The sequence below is a fragment of the Thunnus maccoyii genome, chromosome 16 (genome assembly GCF_910596095.1).
Source record: "Thunnus maccoyii chromosome 16, fThuMac1.1, whole genome shotgun sequence".
Taxonomy (NCBI): Eukaryota; Metazoa; Chordata; class Actinopteri; order Scombriformes; family Scombridae; genus Thunnus; species Thunnus maccoyii.
In genome coordinates this window covers 12,478,724-12,499,624 of record NC_056548.1, presented here as the reverse complement: position 1 = coordinate 12,499,624, position 20,901 = coordinate 12,478,724, and the positions used below count along the sequence as shown (strand labels likewise).

Sequence of the window (20,901 nt, the reverse complement as noted above, 5' to 3'; positions counted from 1 at the left end):
TTTCCTGCAATTTGGGATAAATTGTTTGTGAAATCCATGTCGATCCTTCCACTGGGAATCCATTCACAAAAGATAGAGAGGGGATGACTTGGCCGGGTGGATAACTACAGTGAGAATGGGAACAATGTATGGAGAATCTGGTTAATGACATCATCTGCTTCCTGTTTCAAACGTATGCTTTTCATACAGACAATCATAACATGCCATAGAAACAGATTTTGCATTCACACTTGAAGTAGCTCGCAGTGATCAAAGTAACTTCATTCATGTGATACCATACAGTATGACACTGACAGATGTTTGGACAAAGCCGTGATACTTTTGATGCGTGTTTCTTGGTCTGGGGCTCGGGGTCAATACAAGCTTACAAATACAGGACCTGAATTTCCCAGGGTTTGTATTACCTCACATGTTCTCTGTTCAGACACCTTCGTCTGCCTGTACTGTACTGACAGAACATACAAGGAAGCATGTTGGTCAAATTATACTGAAGGTTAACTGCTCATCTTCCCTCCCACTTTGGTAAATATGATATTTCCCCATCTAGCCGCACCACTGTAGGTGTTTATTACCAATAACTATATCAAGCCTTCACTGCTGGAGGAAAAGAAATCTCCCGCAGGTCAGTTTCCAAACTAGTTAATATTTTATCCTGTGTAGTGGTGTAATGACTACTATTGATTTTTCATCATCTCTTATTAATGCAGTCTGGTGCCACAGTAAAATGCTAATCATATACGCCTCTACATTTTTCATGTTAACTTCTTCAATTACTGTAACTAAAAGTATGTCTCAATTCAAGGTCTTTGAAACCCGACGGCTGTATTTCAGAAGTCTTCTGTGATGCTTTCCCCAGCTGGGTGTTTAATATGAGCTGGTTTAGCCTTAAGATAAAATGGGAACAGCTCTCACCAGCAAGGGAAATTAGTTAACTATGAGAGTTAACCATGTAATTCAGTCTTTGTATTCATCAGATTTCTGCATTGATTAGACATCTTGATTCACTCAGTATATTAAGAACAATGGAGAACAAATATGATCTTGTATGCTACATTGGCTACACTAGTACACCTCAGACAGTGAGCCTGCCAATAACACAAAAGCCGGACTGGTCCACCAAGCCAGTGCAAAGTGAGCTGTTAAAGCCTGACGTGTGTTTTGTCATTGAAGCACGACAGGGAAGAGGCTGACGGTAAGCACTGAGCAGTGCTCAGGGAGCAGCGGGGGTAAAAAGGCTCTGTGACTTGGCAGCAAGGATTGCAGTCTGTGCCAGCACAGCTGTCCGGCAGGCGTCTCATTCAGTGCTGCTTCCCAACGAGAAAGCGACGACCAATCTATCACTACAGCAGCCGGGCACACAAGGACACAAAGGTGTAAGCCCAGCCTGCAGAGGAGAAGGGCTCAGCAGTATGCTGACAGAGTGCAAGAGCTTTACACATCATAATCTGTCTCGTAAACTTACATGTGCTAAAGTGATTTAATTGGCTTGTCTATCTAGATAGGAAACTGACAGAATATTTTCACATCGTCATTATATTCATGGGTCAGCTTTGCAATTAAACTGTGATTTTTGGAAGGATTCCCAATAGCACACTTATTGTATCCCTTCCATACAAAGTGCTGCTTGTTTACTCAGCCCTTGTATGGACGTCTGAAGTCTACACATACTATCCTACAATGGAAAAGCTAGGGAAAAAACTCAAATCACTTAAAGTTTTGAAGTATGTAATTCAGTCAACTGTTAATAACTCGCAGGGCGCCAGGCCTGTGGAATCTCTTTTGTTAGGAAGACAATGGTGAGAGGGGAGATTTTATGAGCAGGCGCTGCTCTCTTGTGCCAGGTTTTTGTTTACACTTTCATTATATCTCTACTATATTATCTGATGCCTACATCCTGAGTCCAATCTCGCGGTTAGGTTTTAATCTCCTGACGCGCTCAGCTCACTCGCCTCGCTGTCCTGTGCCACACAGGGAATCGGAGAGGGGTTATATTACAGCACATGAATCAAGGCAAAATGAAATGCACTCCAGACGCTTTCAGATGGTTTTAATTTATGGCAGAGGCCTGCGGATACAAAAAAATGCATTAAATGTAATCTGATCACTTTATTTGATGCTGAATTTATGAGCAATCGGACTTTGTCTGGCTGAGTGACTGATTTTAAAAATAGTCCCTGTGATAGATTACAGATCTTTAACCCAAAATTATGTTGATAATAGTATTAGCAATAATAGGTATTATTCCTCTCATTACTCTCTCAAGTAAAAAGTTAAGTATTACAGTAACAACAATTTACATTTGAGTAAGAATAACCTTTACCCACTCGTTACAGTATTAGCGCTGATAAAGTGTTTTGGGATTTAAAGTAGACCAAGATTTATTTAATTTATTAAGCGGATCTGTAACGTCATAAAAATAAGATAAAAGCAGCATGGAGATGCTAGTAACCAGTCACTTGAGTAACATGTTTGATTTTTTCAGTGCCAATTTAGCAGGAATTGACTTTCTCCATCTCCTCTGTTGTGGTGTATGTTCCATTGATGTCTCAATTGTAAAAATCATCTCTCATCCTATGTCCTCAGAGATCAAATCAATTTTTGAGTGCTGGATATCTGTCATTGGACCAAATCCATTACGGTCAATCCAACCCAGCAGGGCATTTGGCTCGCGCATTAAGAGGTCCGCAGGCATTTACAGCAAAGTGAGGAGACGCATCAAGTTTTAATGCTCAAAGCCACAGAAACCAATGAGGGATTAGTCTGACTCATTACTTGACATTAATGCCTTGTGGCATTAAAAGAGAAGTGCAAAATGCTGTCGAACAAATATTTTTTTTCTTCAAAACACAAGTGATCGGAGGTTGTTTTTAATCTTTTGCTCTGTTGAGCAGATAATGCATGGCCACAAGCAAGAACATTAGCATACAATCATACCATTTGTTCCAGCTTGTGTGTGGATGCAAAGACTTAGGAAGTGCATCCATCAGCAGTTTCAGTCCCGTGCTGAAAAACAAAATTGCCTCTTCCTTCCTTCAACTTTGACCCTTGTGCAACCAGTGACACCTGATAAGCGAGGATGTTCCAGTGAATGCAGAGGGATGTGTCTCCTTCAAATGTACTGTATATTTGGAAAACTGCAAGATGTGTGCTATCATATCATGTTCTCAGGCTTGGACAGAGTGTCTTCGTTAAGAGGAGATGCTGATGTTCTTCTGACAGCAGCTTGTGAACATCTGTGAGAGGAAGCTTTTCTCACTTTCCTCCCACCACTGTGAAATGAAGATCAACATCAAACTCGGTGCCTCTACCCATCTGCCTGCTCTCTGACTTCCCTTCATGGAAACATTCCTCCCTCCTCTCATCATCAGTAGAGTTCGTAAAATACCCCTGTCACCAAATTTTTAAGTGCATTGCCGTCTTTTCTCTAAAATCCACTCAAGGTACAAAGTGGCATCACCTTCCTCTGCCCTGAGATCCAATTTGGTGTGAAACTCCATTCAATTCCCAGTCCTCAAGACCTAATCAATCTTATAATTTGTTAACTGACACATAGTTCCCATAGGTAGAATTTGAGTCAGTATGAGCTGCATACTGTAGTCTCTGTTAAGACTGCTGACATTGTCTCAAAGTTGTTGTTTTGTGGGTTGTGTTTATGATTACATCACCAATCAGTGACTATTTATTTCAACAATCTTTTAAAAAAAACCCAAAAAAAACAAAGACCCAGGAGCAAAATGAAAAAATGTAATATTTTTCTTCATCATATTGCATGAATGACACGGTTAACATTTAACAGCCTCCTTCATCTTCACCATAGATTGCAAACTGTCATATTTGGCAAAGCATACAAATAAAAAACATTTCAGTTTTTACAGTTTACATGTGAAACTACAATAGAAGTAGTGCATATCTGCAAATCTTTATTCAAAGATGATACACAAAGACTGAAAATAAAACACAAGAATGAGGCAATAATTGTAAAGGATGCTTGTGATAAATCTTTTCATTCTGTTGTTTCTCCAGCTGCACAGCACCTTTCTCAGAGTAATTGCTACAATTGTTCTCTCAAACTGGAATTATAAAAGGCCTGTCTGAATATAAACAAAATCTTTAGCAAACAGCAGAACCACAGCAGAGCAAAATCACAGGCAGCCATGTTTTGACAAGTGCATGATGAGTGTCCACACACTTGTGTGCTCATTTACAATTAGATAAGCTAACTCCTACCCACAATCCTTTTCAGAGCCTGCCACCCTGACTTTCTTTCTGCCTGACTGCTCACATAAGCTCTTCTTTTAATGTCAAGTTCTGAGCCCAGTTTTGCAAACTTTCTTCAGTTAAACAAAGAGAGACTACTACTGCATTCCATCTCTTTGCTTTCTCCACTGCAAGTGTTGAAATAGTTACAAGGACTTGGTGGTTAGTTCTGTAAAGATAGGGTAAAAAAAAAAGAAAAGAAAGACTTTTGGATCGTGAAGAAATTATTCACGGCTGTAGTTCAGAGGAGTCCTCATATGATGGGCTGTGACAAGTGTACCGCTCTAAGCACGTCCCTGCCAGCCTGGAACTCGGTGCTGCATGCCTTCCACAGACACCATTAGTGCTCTGAACTGGGAGAACGGCTCGTCATCACACTCTCACAGAGGAACAGAGGAACCGTGGTAACATTTCTGAGATTTGGCGGCAGTGAAGTTTGTTTTGAAGGCTCGCCAAAGTGTTACATATGATCTGAAATTTGAGTTTCGCTTTTAGTCTGGAATATCATGTCAAGATCTTCTCAATATTATTCTCCCATTTGTAGTGGAGGGCGCAAATAAACACTTTTCATGTTGGCTGTTTTGTACCAAGATTCAGTTTACCTAAATCCTACCTAAAAATCACAGTTTTGTTTTAATTCTATAGATTGGTAATAAACGTATAGCAATAATAACTGATATAGTGAAACACCCATCGATTCATTTATTCCATGAAGCCATGTAACTCATTTTTGAGACATCTTTTCAAAAGAAACTTAAAAAATGAACAAAAAATTCTTTCAAAACGACTTCAAGAAGCCCTGGTGTTTTGTCTGTAATTGCCCTGTCCTCTGTTTTGAGGTCCAGACAAGAAGGGTTTATGCATTCAGAGACGATAACAAAGGAGCTTCGCTTTAGGCCGAGCATGAGGACAATGACATGTCACCCTTGTACACACACATCAGAGACAGTGATGGGACTGGGGCCATCTCAGACTACCATAACGACCCTGCACTTTCCTCTCATGCATGTATTGAGATATGTGTGCCTTTGTACCTTTGGTCTATTATCTGTCTCCGACTAGGCCTCCAGCTATCCAGATGAGCCAGGGAGTTGAAGTTGTGCGTGGCCGCAGACCTAGTGCTGTCTGATGGGGAGAAAGAGGGTTCAAACAAACCGAGCCTGTGAATTATGGAGTAAAGCTTGCTCAGAGCATTGTGTAAATTAGCCTGGTTACATATGCACAGGCCTCATGCCCAGAGGTCATACACCAACCTAAAGACAATGGTGACATAAATCAGACATTCTGTGCTTTTGCTCGGACAACAGAATTAGCACAGAAATATAACCAAAGAAGACGTATTTTGATTTATTCATGTATTCCTTATCTTTTATTTTTATACCAATTTAATGGAAATTTTCCAACAACATCTGTGTCCAGTAAGTTTTTATTCCCCTCCGCTCCCATCCATCTGCTTGCAACTCGTCACTCAGACACAAACTCACCTTTATCACTAAATGAGAGGGAATGGCTGCCTTCTCTTGACAGGTTATTATTGATCCTTTTCAATGTGCTGTCAAAGTTAGATCCGCCAAATTGTGGGGATGGTCTTAGCATGTTGTCCATCTCGGAGCTGTGAGGCAGGTCACCAGCTGACCAGTCAAACAGTTGTCTTAAAGGGCATTTCAATTTTGACATTGACAGCATTAGAGGAGAGCAGTCAGGGTCAAAAGCAAACAAGTCTGTCTGTCAGAACTCTAACAAGAGTGTGGAATCTTGCCTGCCCCTGATTGCTCTCTCAACAACGCTGAAATTTTATCCCAGAAAAGAAAAAAAAAAATCTCTGAAAACATTTCTGAGAAAATGATTGACTGCACTTGTTTGTAATAGGTGTCAATCGTAAAATGTCAGCAGCGAGTACTGAAAGTTTGAATAGAGGTATCATTAGTGTGGTCTATGAAAAGAAGGACAGAGCCAGGCTAGCAGTTTCCCCCTGCTTCCTGTCTTTATCATGAGAGCGCTGGATACGGCACCACCACTCAGCCTTGCTGCCATTTTTTCCTAGAGGCCACTCGTGGTGTTACAGCAAAAAATATCCCCTGTGGCCCAAAAAGCTTTTTCCCCGTTTCTGCCATTATAATGAGATGTCTATAAAACTGTTTACAGGACACCTCAAACTGCAAATAAGGTCATTTATTACTCTTTGTATTATGAAATTTTGGTCCATGATGGTTTTATACTTGCAAAACTTTCCCAAAGCCCAGACAGACAATTTTAAAATTTGTCACTTCCATGTAAAGTATATGGGTAGAACTTATGCACCAAGTGAGCAATTTTAGTTCGAGTATATTTTCCAACTATTCCTTTAACATATTAGTTTCATAAAGAAGATTTTCTATTGGCCTGTGTCCATGTCATGTGACTGTTAAGTTTCTGTCTATGAAAACATAAAAAAAACAAAAAATAAATAGCTGACATTCCTTTTCTTCACAGTGGAAAATGCAATATTTTAAGATGGTTTCGGTATTAAAATTCACTTTGATAACATTTCTAGCGAGAGATGTGCATTTTATTTTCATAATCATCCTCCAGTTATTACTGAGATTCTTTCAGGCTTTCTATGGTGGCTGCTATGGACGCTGCTATAGCTGAAGCCACGTAGTTGCATATTGTTTGAATCATTGTCTTTGTGTTGTGTAGTTATCTGAGCTCTTATGTTATTTGTGTTATTTTATGTAACTGTTTTGATGATCTTTCAATAAAAAACATAGATTTTAGAACCCTCCAGGGATGAACTGATTTTGAAATCCAGAATTTGAAGCTTTGCGATTAGCTGACCGGAGGACCCACCGCCAAGGAAGTATTTTCCTTACTGTCACCATGTTAAGGTTTTCTTTTAATGATATCTTTAACATTTCTCAACACAAAAACACAAAAGTGTCCTTGATACCTCAACAATATGATAGGTTAATGTTAAGGCCATCAGTTTTAATTATTTCTCCTTGAATTCTGAGAAAGTTTTTTGTCAGTTTTTGATAGCGGTAGGCTATGGAAGAGCATCGTCTCTGAAAAGGTCTTTTATAGCCTGTGATTGTAAAATGTGAAGTTGCTCATTTTATATTGCCAAGAATATGTGGCTGAGGATATTTAATATGAAATCTTCTTTCTTAAAACATAGAGTCTTCCTCAATTAATATTGAGCCACGTCATCCAATAAAGCACTCCAATGTCTGTCTGTGTGTGTGTGTGTGTGTGTGTGTGTGTGTGTGTGTGTGTGTGTGTGTGTGTGTGTGTGTGTGTGTGCGCCTGCATCAAATCTTACCATGGCCATATAAACAGGATGAAGAAGGGGTTATCAATCTGGACTTTACATTTCACATCACATGACTCGTTTAATCCCTGCACTTGTCACTTTCATATATCTCATCAAACTCGACTTAAGGTTGTGCATTGCATTCAACCTCTACTGTTACATAATTCAATTATTAATGCACATGTCACATTTAATTTTTGCTCTTGTCACCTTCATATATTTCATACCTTTCATTTCTTTGTCCATAGTACAGTCCATATTTCCTTTGTACAGTCAATATTTTATTTCAAGTTTTATATCCCGTTTCAAAACTTTATCACTATTCTGTAAATGGACTTTAAAATTTCAATTTGATTTTAATATTACTTTGTTTATATTATTATTATTGTTGTTATTAATATTATTATTATTATTATTACCTTTTGTCTATTTTTATTCTTCTTTGTTGCATTTTTTGGGAGTAAATATCAAGACACATTCTTATATATATTATATTCTATATGCTTGCATTGGCTAATAAAACAGATTCTGATTGTGACTGAATGGGCTATGTCATGCGGATATAAAATCCCAAAACCAAGAATCATATAGATACAATAAATATCTCCAGGTTTGTGTAAATAGTAGCCTATGCATGTGCCGGTATTTGACGACCTGGGAATGAGAAAGGGTTGGTCTTTTCAGCCCTAACCCCAACTCTAACCCTAACCCTAACCCAAGCACTTCAGGTCTTCCTCCAAACCTGTACTAATGCGCTGGAGTGTCAGCAGTATTGTAATCTCTGAAGGTAACTCATTTTGGTCACTATTTTCACTAAAAAGAAGAAACAAAGAAAAAGCTTAATTTTATATATAGGGCCTTCAAAGTGCCCTCTGAAACTAGGCCTGAGATGGCTTTTGTCCATGAAATGAGAAAATTAAAAATTTGTTGTAGAGCTAAACCAAATACATCTTTGGAAAGATCTCGACCTGGAGAGTAACATATGAGAGTACATGGCCTGCTTTGAAATACTGACCTTTGAATCTTGACCTTGGTGCATGTTTGAAGGCTTATAATTCAGCAACAAAAGGGGCTTCAGACATGGGACCAACTGTTATATAGACCTCTTGACCTCTGCTATCATGTGAGTATAGTCAACAACTGGGGCACTGTCAACTATGGGTAAAATATGGTTGAAATTAATTTTCACCCATTTAACAATTAGATAATTAATAACTGATTACACAAATGTGTTAACAATCTCCTTAAACTCCCCAGCGTACTCTCAATTCAATATTTACAACTTCCAATTCTAGGAAAAACACTAAAAAATTTTAAAGCTATAATTTCCTAGAGCCGTGCCATGCAGCCTGATACATATCAGCACCAGTTGTCCATAGCAACCACCATAACAATGATAGTAAGCCTGAAAAAACCTTTGTAATAACTAACAAAATAAACATTATATACATTCAATGAACAGACATTATGAAAATAAAATGCACTTTTCTTGCTAGAAATGTTATCAAAACGCATTTTAATGCTTAAGATATTGCATTTTCCACTGACAATAAAAGGAATGGCAGCCATTTTTGTTAGTCACGTGACGTGGATGCAGACCAAGAAAAAAGAATATGCCAAAAAAACATCTCAAAATTTTAGGGCCGTTATAGTGAAACTAATACGTTTTGTGCTGTGGACAAACATCGCTATTACACATTTTGATGTGAGACTGGGTTAATGTATGACACATTAACAGTCATCAAATCTTCAAAGGGGCAGACTGATGAAGGTAAAAATTTTAACCACAACTCCAACCAACAGTCACTTTCATCTCATGCTGTTAGTTGATGCTCTTACTGTCCTTAAAGACACTCTGTTCTCCTCCCCTCCCTTTGCCTCTGGCTTACCACTCTTTTTGTACTTTTATTGCATCCCTCTGCATAGCCCAAAGCTTTTAAGACAGAGTATATATGAGCAATACTGTATATTTCTTTCAAAATGTGACTCTTAATACATACACTTTCATTATGTTTTATTACTGTTTTGAATATAACATCCATTAATTCCAATTTACTGTGTTTGCACAAGGTCTTGCAACAATACAGTCATCAATAAATGGTGCTGCATGTTCATGATTAATGGATTTAATTATACATTATTATCAATGACATAAAAACTTTAGATAGTATTACTACAACAACAGGATAGTATTGTCTGCAAAGGAAATAATGTAGACAGTGTATTATAAATAATAACCTCATAGCATAGTACTTTGCCTTAAAATAAGGTGACACTAATGTTCCTGAAATGTTACATGTTTTGGCTGCTGCTGTGCATGTATGTGTAACCTATTGTTTATGAGAAGGATTCACCAGAAGATGGGTTTGAGACGCGTTGCCTGTGTTGTCTGCCCAAGCAGAACCTGGTGAACCGGTGAACCTGCAAACCTTGAAATGCAGATCTGAGGCCTGCTGAGGAGTGATGACAGCTGTCATAGCTACGTGATAAAGTCAAACAAAAGAGAGGGAGAGAGAGAGCAGAGAGGGGTGGGGGTGGGGGTGGGGGGGGGGTGGGGGGATGAGGGGGGAGAAAAAGAGAAGAAGCAGCAACTTCAACACTTTTGTGCTGAAGACACAAGAGGATTTTTTTGGGGGGAATAGTGTGCTGTATTCTGCTACTCAGCATAAAATGTGTCGGATTGAGAAATAAATAAAGGCTCTGAGTGACCACTTGAAACACTGCTGCGCTGCGGGGGATTCTGCTTCCTTTGTTTAGATGCTAATATGCTGCTGTGATAGCAATATAGAATGAAGGGGTCCTCCTCTGCCTTTGATACACATTATCCCTCTGCATCTTTTTTACTAGCCTGGCACAACAAGAATAGTATCCCTTGGAGAGTAAATGAAGCCCTTTTGTTGCAGGCTGACCTGCAGGCGCTGAGCAGCCATTAACATAAGCATATGGGTAATATCTAACATTGCTGCCTTCTGCTTTTGTGTACAAGAAATAATGATGCCTCAATAATATGGCTTTGTTGTACATACAGCAGTGTGCACTTCTCCAGGGGATACAAGTATGGCCTTATAGGTGGTCAGAGAATGTTTCCAATTCATGTTTTAATCTCCTCATATATTCATATTTAATGTAATGCCAAGATTATTCTGAGAACTTTATCTGCTGCACTAGCTCCGACTATCTCTTAAGTGACTTGGTCATGTCCCTCAGTGTCCTCAGTCTCTGTGTAAGGTGAGCCTCGCTGCCACACACAGGGTCATTGCGCTGGATCACTTTGTGAGCCACTATGTTGAGGGTGTGTGGGCAAACTTAAGTGAGACCCCGAGGAGGAAATGGACAGGAGGGGATCAAAATGAGTGATGGAGAGACATAGTTCGACTGGGAAAAAAGGAAAACACCAAACTAAGAGCAAGGACCTTCTCAAGTTTCATTTTAATAGCACAGGGCCATTTTTCTCCCTTTACGCTAAGCACAGGCCTGGCCATTAGGGCCTCTCTGTAGAATGTGTAAACCTCCTGCTATTAAAACCACAATTTGCACTGTCAGCTCCTATGAGCCAAATCTATGACCATACTACAAACCATCCCCCCTCTGCACAACTCAGACCCTTTTTTTCCCCTTTTGTAACAACTTTCAGGCCACAATAACCATCATCAGTTAAAGGCGGCGGGTCCATTACACTTCCCCTGTTCACACAGCCCTGCATTAAGCTAATATTATCTATTCCCAGAGTGCCCCAGCCCTTCACACACCCCATCAATTATTAATCTCCCTACTCACAGCTAATGTTTGGTCTGAATTATTTAAACCTATCTTCATTTATCAATAAACATAAATGTTAAACAAAGAATGCTGATGAGCATGAATTACTCTGTAAAAAAGTTTATGAGATTATTTGGATGAGAGGTGATTTATGGAGGTGATATTCACCGGTAATGTTTCAAAGGAAGGACAGAGGATTGTGAAGGCGGGCAGAGAGAGAGAAGGAAAGCATTCTCACACAGAGGCCGGTCATTTTGTTTATGGTCAATACTGTCAGCACTTTAGCAGTCAAAGGGAAAGCACCATTTTCTTGTTTTTCATCTTATCCTTTTTTAATGAATGGATTTTTGCCACGACAAAAATGAATCCAAATCTGTGTCCCAGATATTTGCTGTTGTTGAAAGCTCTTACATATTAGTCCAGTCCTCCCCAGGGTGCCATTATTGGTCAATACCCCTGCAGTGAGAACAACATGAACCAGCGCCTCTGAGATGTCCAACCTGTTAAAAGGAGAAATGAGCAGACATGAACACAACCTCTCTGTTGGGTTTTGCTCTGAAAGAAAGACCTATCCCACCGCAGCCTTTTGACTAATGAGGGAAAACAGGCAAACGTCACAGTTCTCCCTAAGCAAACACATTTGGATATTATGGATGACCTATGGAGGCAGGAATAATATGAGCCCTGAAGGGTGTGAAGGAGCTTTGCTTGGGACTGGCTGCCTGGCAGACAGATGTCACCCAAAAAGGCCATGCCACCTTCACTATGGAATGCTGGGAATTCCTCACCCTTGTGCCCTGCAGCAGAGAGGATGGCTTGGACGATAAAAGAAGGCATAAATACAGATTATACATGTATATAGGTATAGAATTTATGTTAGACAAAGAAAGAAATGTCTGGGTGTACATGTGCTTGGGTAGGATGTCAGTAGAGTGGGTGGGATTGGTTCACCTCCAAAATACCCAAGACTCTCATATCCAATCCACCTGTTATTGTTCAGTCTAAATCGACAGATTATGTTTCACGGAGTACAAAGAATGGTAGTCTGCAATTGCAGAGATATGAAAAAGAGCAGCAACACATTTATAGTGACACCCAGGGGTATATTTCTTCATGTGATTTCAGATCACTCACTGACGTTTTTCCTTCCATACACACAGTCCAAATTTGATGCACCTCTCCACACCACCTAAATCCTCGCACCTCCCCACCTCCACGCCGCTGTCTCCTGTGTTGGGTAAACAAGGCGGAACCCTCGTCAGCATGGTTAAGCTGGCGGCTCGTGACAGAACGCTGAATGAGTGATTTAAGGTTTCAAGTGAGCAGCTTTCACAGTTAATTAACCTGCTGATGGCTGTGCATGTGTGGAGAGGAGCGAGGGATTCAAGGGAGGAAACCCTCTTCAGTTGCTTCGCCATTTCAAGTTAAGACAGCCACGCGCATTACTGTGACACAGGGGCTAAAGTCTTCCAGCGGAACGATCACTCATTTGCTTCTGTGGAAGCTGCTGGTTCTGCGGGTACAGCCTCGTCGTCTCTCTTCACCTTCAAACATAAGAAAAGAACATGGTTCTCAACTTAAGGGTATGGATGGGAGTCATATCAATGAGGGGGAAAACAAATCAAAAGAATTTTCACACCACTGAACATCTGCTGGAATGCTAAAGTTTGAAGATATTTTAAATGCCATGCTTCATGAGCATACAGTGGAGATTTTAGGTTATGGTCTCTATGTGAAGTCTCACAAGTTTTACATTTTAATTATGGGCACTCTTTGCCACTCAATCAGGAAGGCTGGCTGCCACTGGGATGGCTACCAGCGACTACTTCACTCCTGTGAAATTCTCAGGAAGTTGGCTGTTAAGTTGCATTTAAATATGAGCTAATAATTCCTGCTGTAAATTTCCAAAGCACTTGCCATTCACGCTGGGAGGTCAGGGACTTTGGGGGTAGATGTGTGCCTGATTTGTTCTAGGTCGTTGCAATTGCAGAAAAACACACTTGCACGCACACATCCATTTTGAATGTGGAACATTACCAGTCATCAATGCTTTTGCACCCTCCCCAGGTTTCTTCTGAAACTTAATCTCTGGCGTGCTGAAAGCTGGGTCTTCACCTGTTAGCAGAACACCCACCAGTCTCTGGGGTCACTGTGTATTTTTCTCTGGTTTGCCACCCAGGCAGGAATGCATGGCAATGGGAGGATAGTGTGTGTGATTCATGCCCTGATAATTACAGTGTGTGTCCTCTCATTTTTAGCAGCTGACTATTCAAACAGATGCTATGGAGATGTGCCCTGACAGGGATTTGTGTGTTTCTTTAGATGTACTATGCAATTCAGCTAAAGCATGCATTTTCTGGAAGATGAGTATGATATTTTAATTGCATTTTATGAAACAATACTTGTAAAGATAATCTTTATTCCCATCAACAATTCATTTCAAATGTTGCTATAACCAATTAATCTAAGTGTAAATGGGTACTGCACTGACAATGGAGTAATTGTCCTCTAAGATGGAGCTTTCACATATTCATCTGCACGGCAGTAATGTCAAATCTTGGCTAATTTACATCATCCTTGAGGCTGTGCAGCAAAACAATTTCCCAGACAGGGCAAAAGCACTGACAAAATCAAATAAGAACATGTAAGTCATTATTGACTCTTAGCCTTTTTTAACTACTCTCCTAAGGACACTATAATTGTCTATCCATGTATATGAGTAGCTCCAGGTTGTTTCAGATTGCTCTTTGATGTGCTCATGTATATAGTCTGTACAATCATAGTTTGTATTGATATGAACCAAGGGGTAATCAGGAGAGCATTTAATAACTGATTTCTCTTTTGTCTTTCCTTGTTTAAGGGTTTTATGAAGCCATTTAAATATTTTAAGTGATTAAACAAAGTGAAAGTAGAGAAGATACGTTGCTCATTAATAGGAGTATAAAAATATCAACTTGGTACATAAAACTATATCATACTTTATTATGGTTATGTATCCAAGCATGTAAGACTACTCTAAGTGTGCACTTAAAAAGTGTCATGTTTTTATTTCATTGTATAACTGGCTATAATACAAGTTCTTTTATTTGTTTATGATATAGATATAATATTGTAAGTACACTGGAGCCATACAAATACTTGTAAAATTCATTTCTAAACTCAGAATAACATACTTGTTAAAGTGCTGAAATGGTGAATGAATAGTACGTGTACTGTATGCATACGTGTCTTGCTCTTTTTTTTTTTAAAGGGAAATGGGAATGTAGAATAGAATGCTGCGCCACTGATCTATGGGACTCAATGATGCAGCCCTTTCCCAAGGCACTCTGGGATGCATTTAGGACATGCATGGAGAAAACAATGGCGGGTGTATTACCAGAAAAGATAAATCTATCTCATTAATCCCTTATTCTCCCAGGCTGGGAGGCACATCTAAGGGAACATGCAGAAGCAGTATTGTACGCTAGGATCTTTCACACAGATGGGCAGAGAAGAGGGAAGGAAGGGAGGATGGGCCACAGTGTCAATCTGTGCATCATTAGACAGTGCAGCGATGGCAAGAGGAAGAGAGGGATTACCAAGATGTGGCTTTCAGAACAAAATGATCAATGATGTCTTTGTGTTGTCTTATAAAAGATACCCTCTCCCTTTCTCCTTTTCAAGTCATGCATTAAAATATATTTTATTTTTTAGAACACATGGAATCAAAGACGCACAAACTATGCCTATGTTGTGGAATTAAAACTAAAATAACTATTCTTGCAGTTTTCTTCATATTCAATCTTAAGTTTAAACGTTGTATTTATTGACTAGAAATCTCCCTGACTGTAGTTTTTTAGCCTACAGTTCCTTTGTACCCTTATTGTGCTGCATGTTCAAATTACCACCAGTAAATTCGATTGATTTCAGTCAAAAAAAATGACATTGATTTTTGCCCATCTGAAATGGCCAGGGAGTCCATAAAACAGATAAAGAGGTCATAACCATTTTACCAGCCTGTAGAATCCCACAGAAAGATTTAAGGGGTCATGAAACTCTGATGGTTAAAAATGAGGCTTGTAGAGTATCCTGCAAAAGGCCGACGAAATGTACCAAGAATGCTGCATTATAGAAAGCTCCATCTTTAAATTAGTAAGTGTTGATAGCTGATGGTTTTAAAACCAGATGTTCAGGAAAAAAAAAAAATTTTTTTTGTAGAAAGGCTTTGAGTTTAAACAAATAAAGAATTTGGTCATGAAGTATTATTTTTAGATGATCACATCGTTTCATAGTGCCACAAAGAATATAAATGAAAGTAGACTTACCGAGCTGAAACCTTAGTTGATTGCAAATTCAATTAGGTAAATTCCTGAGCTCATTTCAGAGGTTTGTTGATATCTGATACATCTGAAGCTGGAAGATTTTCCTATGGATAAGGGCACTAAATTGTTTTGGGTTTAAATGGTAGTAGGTCTTTTGAATAGTGCACTGTGCAGCTAACTAATGCGTTCCATAGTTACCAGGACCACTGTTCTCTTTCAGATACCACTGCAATACCAGTAACTAAGTTTTGGCTTTGAGAAGTGTCCTGTTACAAAAACACACACACTTACACTTCTGCTAAGACATTTTCCAAAGCATACAGTAGTTTTGTAAATTATAGAATATTTTTTTGTCCCACTTTCCAGGCAGTGATTGGTTTCCATTCACTATGAAAATAAACTTGCAGTCTTGAAATGTGATTGAGGCTACGATTATGTTTTTTTTTTTTTTCATTCTTGTCAAATGGCCAATGACAGAATGACAAATGCTATTGATTGACTTCTAATCCAATTTAATTATTCCCTTCTGGGGATCAAACAATGATTTTGAATCCTTTTTTTAACTTTTAGTATAGGTGAATGTGTTTGAGTTGCATTCTGTGAACGCGCTAGTGGGTCGATAGCCAGGAGTACCTGTGTTGTTGACAGGTAAAGCACTATTACTAATTTATTTCTCACCTTTCCCTGGTCTGGACCAAGAGCTGAGGAGGCCATGTCTGGGGGGCCAAGCTAGATTTCAGTCCTGTCAACGTTTTATTTCACCTGTCAGAACGGTGACGGACGTACAAGTGCTTGTTTGCCCTTCCTGTCGTCTTCAGCCGCATTGGCCGTGACAGGCTGTAGGGAGGAAATAGGCGGAGTTCACATCTCAAGGACCCCCCATGTCTTCATGGTATAGCTGTGCTTCATGTGAGGTGGTGGGAATTCAGTAAGGAAGCGCCTCTTCCTTGTCTTCTTCCTCCTGAGACATCATTTACTTCTATAAAGAATAAGAAGAGAGAAGGTGTGGAGGTGGGTTTTGGGGGTCGGGGGTAGGCGATGTGAGTTTTAATGTCAGACCATGAAAACACCCGTCCATTGACAGAAAGATGAGATGTTCACCCCTAGCAAGCCAAAACAGAAAACCAAATCCAGAAACTGTAACATTATTTTCATCTTCTGAATCAGTAAACGTTTGGTTTTTGGTGAGAATGCTGAGAGCTTCTTGTCAAACCTCCAGATCACCCATATCCTTCAGAAAGTAGCTTTTGCTCTCCTGAAATGTGTGAAATCTAATCCTGTAAGAAAATTTGCGGAATACAAATACAAAAACTGAAATATATGATTATCAATTAAACTTTACAGACGCTCACGTATACATAGGCCTGTTAAAAATAAAATAAAAAATAAAAAAAAGAATATGCGTCTTATTCAGTGCTGATTTCAAAACTATAACCATTCCACTCAGATGTAGACATTTAGCTCAGCCAAATCCACATAATGACATCAGATTATACCTCTCAAAACCATAAAAATAAATATGTCTTTCTGCAGTCTTGGCTTTGAGGTTTGTGAGGTTGGGGGACCGCTGCTTTTTGGACATGCATGAAAGGGTTTTGTCTTTATTTCACTGATTTATCTGGAAGTTGTGAGACTTCCTCTCTGTAAACCACTAAAGTTTTAATGATAGATTTGTAGAACACAGAGAAGACAGCTCAGCTGGACTCACAGCAACAATGTTACATTCCCATGTGATGAGCTCCGAAACGGTTCTAAATTTAAGCTAAATGAATATTAGTAGCATCACCAGATCAGCTTCAAATAAAGACCTTTTCAGATTTATCCAGTCAGTGTCTTCCAGTGGCGAAGAGTACTCACGTACTATACAGTACTGAAGTGCAATTTGAGGTAGTTGTACTTGAGTATTTTTATTTTATGCTACTTCATACTTCTACTCCACAACATTTCAGACAAATATTGTGCTTTGTATTCTACTACATTTATTTGACAGTTTAGTTACAAATTACTCTGCAGGTTCACATTTTTACACACATATGACCAACAAATAAATATAATAATATATAATATAATAATATAGATATTAATAATATATAGAGAGGGATATTAATAATATCTAATATCAAATATAATGCATTTTTATAAATACAACTACCCATCAGTATATAAAGTAGTTAAAAGTAGCCTCATATCAACCAGCTACAACATTAAAATGATGTGTAGACTATATGTTAATACTATCAATTTTAATTTTATTATTGCTAACGATAAGTTATACTTTTGCTTTTGTAACCTAAGCACATTTTTCTGATAACACTTTTCCTTAAATTAAATTTTAAATACAATACTTTCACTTGTAACAGTATTTTTACACTGTGCATTACTGCATTCCCTTAATAAATAAGTAAATTAGCACTTCTTTCACCACTGGTGTCTTCTAAACTGCTGTAAGTGTAATGCAAAAGTTTATATTTTTCATGGAGAGAAGGCACCCAAAAAATACTTAATTAACCTACATTCCATATTTGACAATTACCTGACCTCACAGAACTATGAAATCATCCTCTAGGCACATGCATGCATACTTTGAACCAGATGTTGAATATTCCTTGCATGTAAAATATACAGATGAATTAAATAACAGGGGCTCATTTGTTGCCTGTGATGTGTCCACTGGCAGAAATGAGTGCTGGCTGAGGGGTGGAGTCCATGTCTCTCCCTCTCTATCAGCTGGTATAGAACCCTGCACAAGGGAACTTTAGAATGAGCCTTTTTTGTTGGCCGACTCTCCTCCTCTAGCTCTCCTGTCATCCTTTGATCATGTCAGGCTTCTCGCTCTCTTCCTCACTCTCTTCTCTACCCTCATGGGTCTGACGGCAGAGAAGACGCGCTCAGGACTGCAATGGAAGAGACGAAAGTATCCCATTCACCCTGTCCGCTTTTTCCCCGCAGGGCCATTCCAATACCTCACCTACCCACCTCAAGATCCTCAGTCAGGTGACAGGAGGTAAGAAAACACCCCTGGTCCTTCCCAGATATACCACGAATGACTTCTCCAACAGGAGCCCGTATTGGTTTATTACTCCATGCACTGTCAGTGCTGTTCCTCTAACCAAGACTGGGGTCAGCACCTGTGGATATCACACCATGCGGCTGTAGAAGGATGTCAAAACGTGCCAATCCCCCATCCAGGCTTAGCAATTTTAGGAATTTCTAGGGTGTTATTGTTGCATTAGAGGTCCTTAGCCCATTACTGCTGACAGCTAAACCACCCAGGTGCTTGTATTGTCTTTATTGTTGGAATTATTCACTCAAACAGTGACGAAAACATTGAGGTGAGAGCGAATTTTTAACCGTTGCATTATTGTTTGCAAAGTTGCCTTTTTCATCAAAGTAAATCACACATCCTTGTTTCATCTTTCTGTTTTATTCCTCTTTTTTTATTTTACAAGGTGCATTGATTTTTGTATTTACCCTGGTCATGCCCATACATCTCACCCACTCTCGTCTTTTCCCAGGCTCGCTGTAAAGCTTTGGTCCAAACACACAAGTGTCAGTCCTCTGCTATGCATTTGCTGCTGCTGTCCAGCTTTAAATGCCTCCAAACTCTGTCAATAATATTGATGTAATCCACAGGCATTTTTGAGTGATCCTGCTGTCACTGGGACATAATGACAGGCAGTGGAGGCCTGATTGGATCTGCACTACAGCGAGGTCGGCCGGCGCACAGCCAACACAGCCAGGCATTGATAAAGTGTCACAGACTTCAGTGCTTTGATTAGCCCTTCGACTAATGCCATGCTAAGCAGAAACATTACTCTGCCCCCGCTAGCTATACAGCTAGAAGAGGGGAGGGCCGGCTGAGGGAAAGGGAAAAAATATACTCTACAGGGAAATTAACCAATGCGGATGAAATGGTGTACCAAGGAAATTCTTGGATAAATTAACAACGCAATTACATTACATGACACACTGCAAGATGGATGAGGAAAACTTGGCTGGTATTATGTTCTGTTTTCCAAATTGCAATTTATTTGAGGGCTCTAATGGATGCCGTATTAAAACATCTTGGGCTGCGGTCAGATTTCATTGTGTGTCACCCAGACGTGATTGATGACCCTCTCTTCCACGCCCCTCGACCCCCCCCACCCACGTCCTCTCTTGCAACCCCTTACTTCACCCTCCTACGTTCCCCTCCATGCTGCATTCTCTGCACATTTACTGAGAATTTTAAGCATTAGCAACACTTATATGGATCCAGGAGTATGCGATTGATTTTCTTATCATTTAATTTCCTTGCTTGCTCCTGCAACAAGATGATAAATTCTGTACTGCTTGCATACCGAGAGCCGTAGTCCATCTCTTCCCCCGATCTTTCCCTTTCTCTCACCCCATATAAAATTCTATCAATAATGCCATTTTCTTGGAATCCCATCTTCTCATCATCTCCCTCTGATCTTCTTTTGCCTTTTCATGTGCTTTTGTTCCAGTTGCAATGATAGCTCCAGCTATTCTTGAAATGAAAATATAATCGAAAGTATTTTTATTGCTGTAGCAAATGCATTAGTGCGTAGGGACATCTGGAAATCATCCACAGTGCGCTTGCTCAGTTATGGCAATATCATAGTGACTTTATTTTACCATTCATAATTACTCACAGGACAGTGAAAAACCACATGCTATCTGCTTTGAACTTAGGGGAACAAGGTTTGCCCAGATTGACCCGAACAAACGTGAAGCAACCCAATCCTTGATACACTTTTACCCTTTCAACCCCCCCCCTACCTTTCTCTCTCACTCGGAGGTGAGTGGAGCCTTCCGGGGAGGGAAAGGTTAATAACATTCAGAATAAATCAGCCACAGCACATCCCCTGGATGACATCAGCGAGTGTTCCTCCAACCCATAGGGCCATAAACAGCTTTGTTTTTTTCAGGTTTGTTTCAGATGTGAGCAAACGGATAAATAATGAATGAGCCGCACTGACGGGACACATATTTCACTTAGCGGAAATGGCTTTAATGCAGTCGGCCTGTATTACACTCCCAATCACTGAGAAGCTGAGAAGCTGCATGGGGAAAAGGATGTTCAAACAAAATTCAAAGAGTGTTGAACTCAGGTGTATCTCCAATGTAAATGACCTAGTTTTCAACAAAACTCCTGAACCAGCTCATCTCCTGCTGTATGCTGTGAAAAAGGGTGGGAGGTTTGAAGGGTTAAATTTGAAAATTTAGAGAGATTGGTTGTATTAATGCAAGATAATATTTTAAAAAGAAAACAAAGACATGCAAATTAAA

The 20,901-nt window shown here is 39.5% G+C and overlaps 1 long non-coding RNA gene across 2 annotated transcripts in view; it reads left to right on the top strand.

The window, feature by feature from the left end:
* Positions 1-19,018, top strand: part of LOC121881191 — a 56,936-nt gene extending 37,918 nt beyond the window's left edge. For both annotated transcript variants that reach the window (XR_006091715.1, XR_006091713.1), the window contains exon 5: positions 18,559-19,018. This is a non-coding gene — a long non-coding RNA (uncharacterized LOC121881191). The remainder of the gene's footprint in view (positions 1-18,558) is intronic.
* The last annotated feature ends 1,883 nt before the right edge of the window (positions 19,019-20,901 follow it).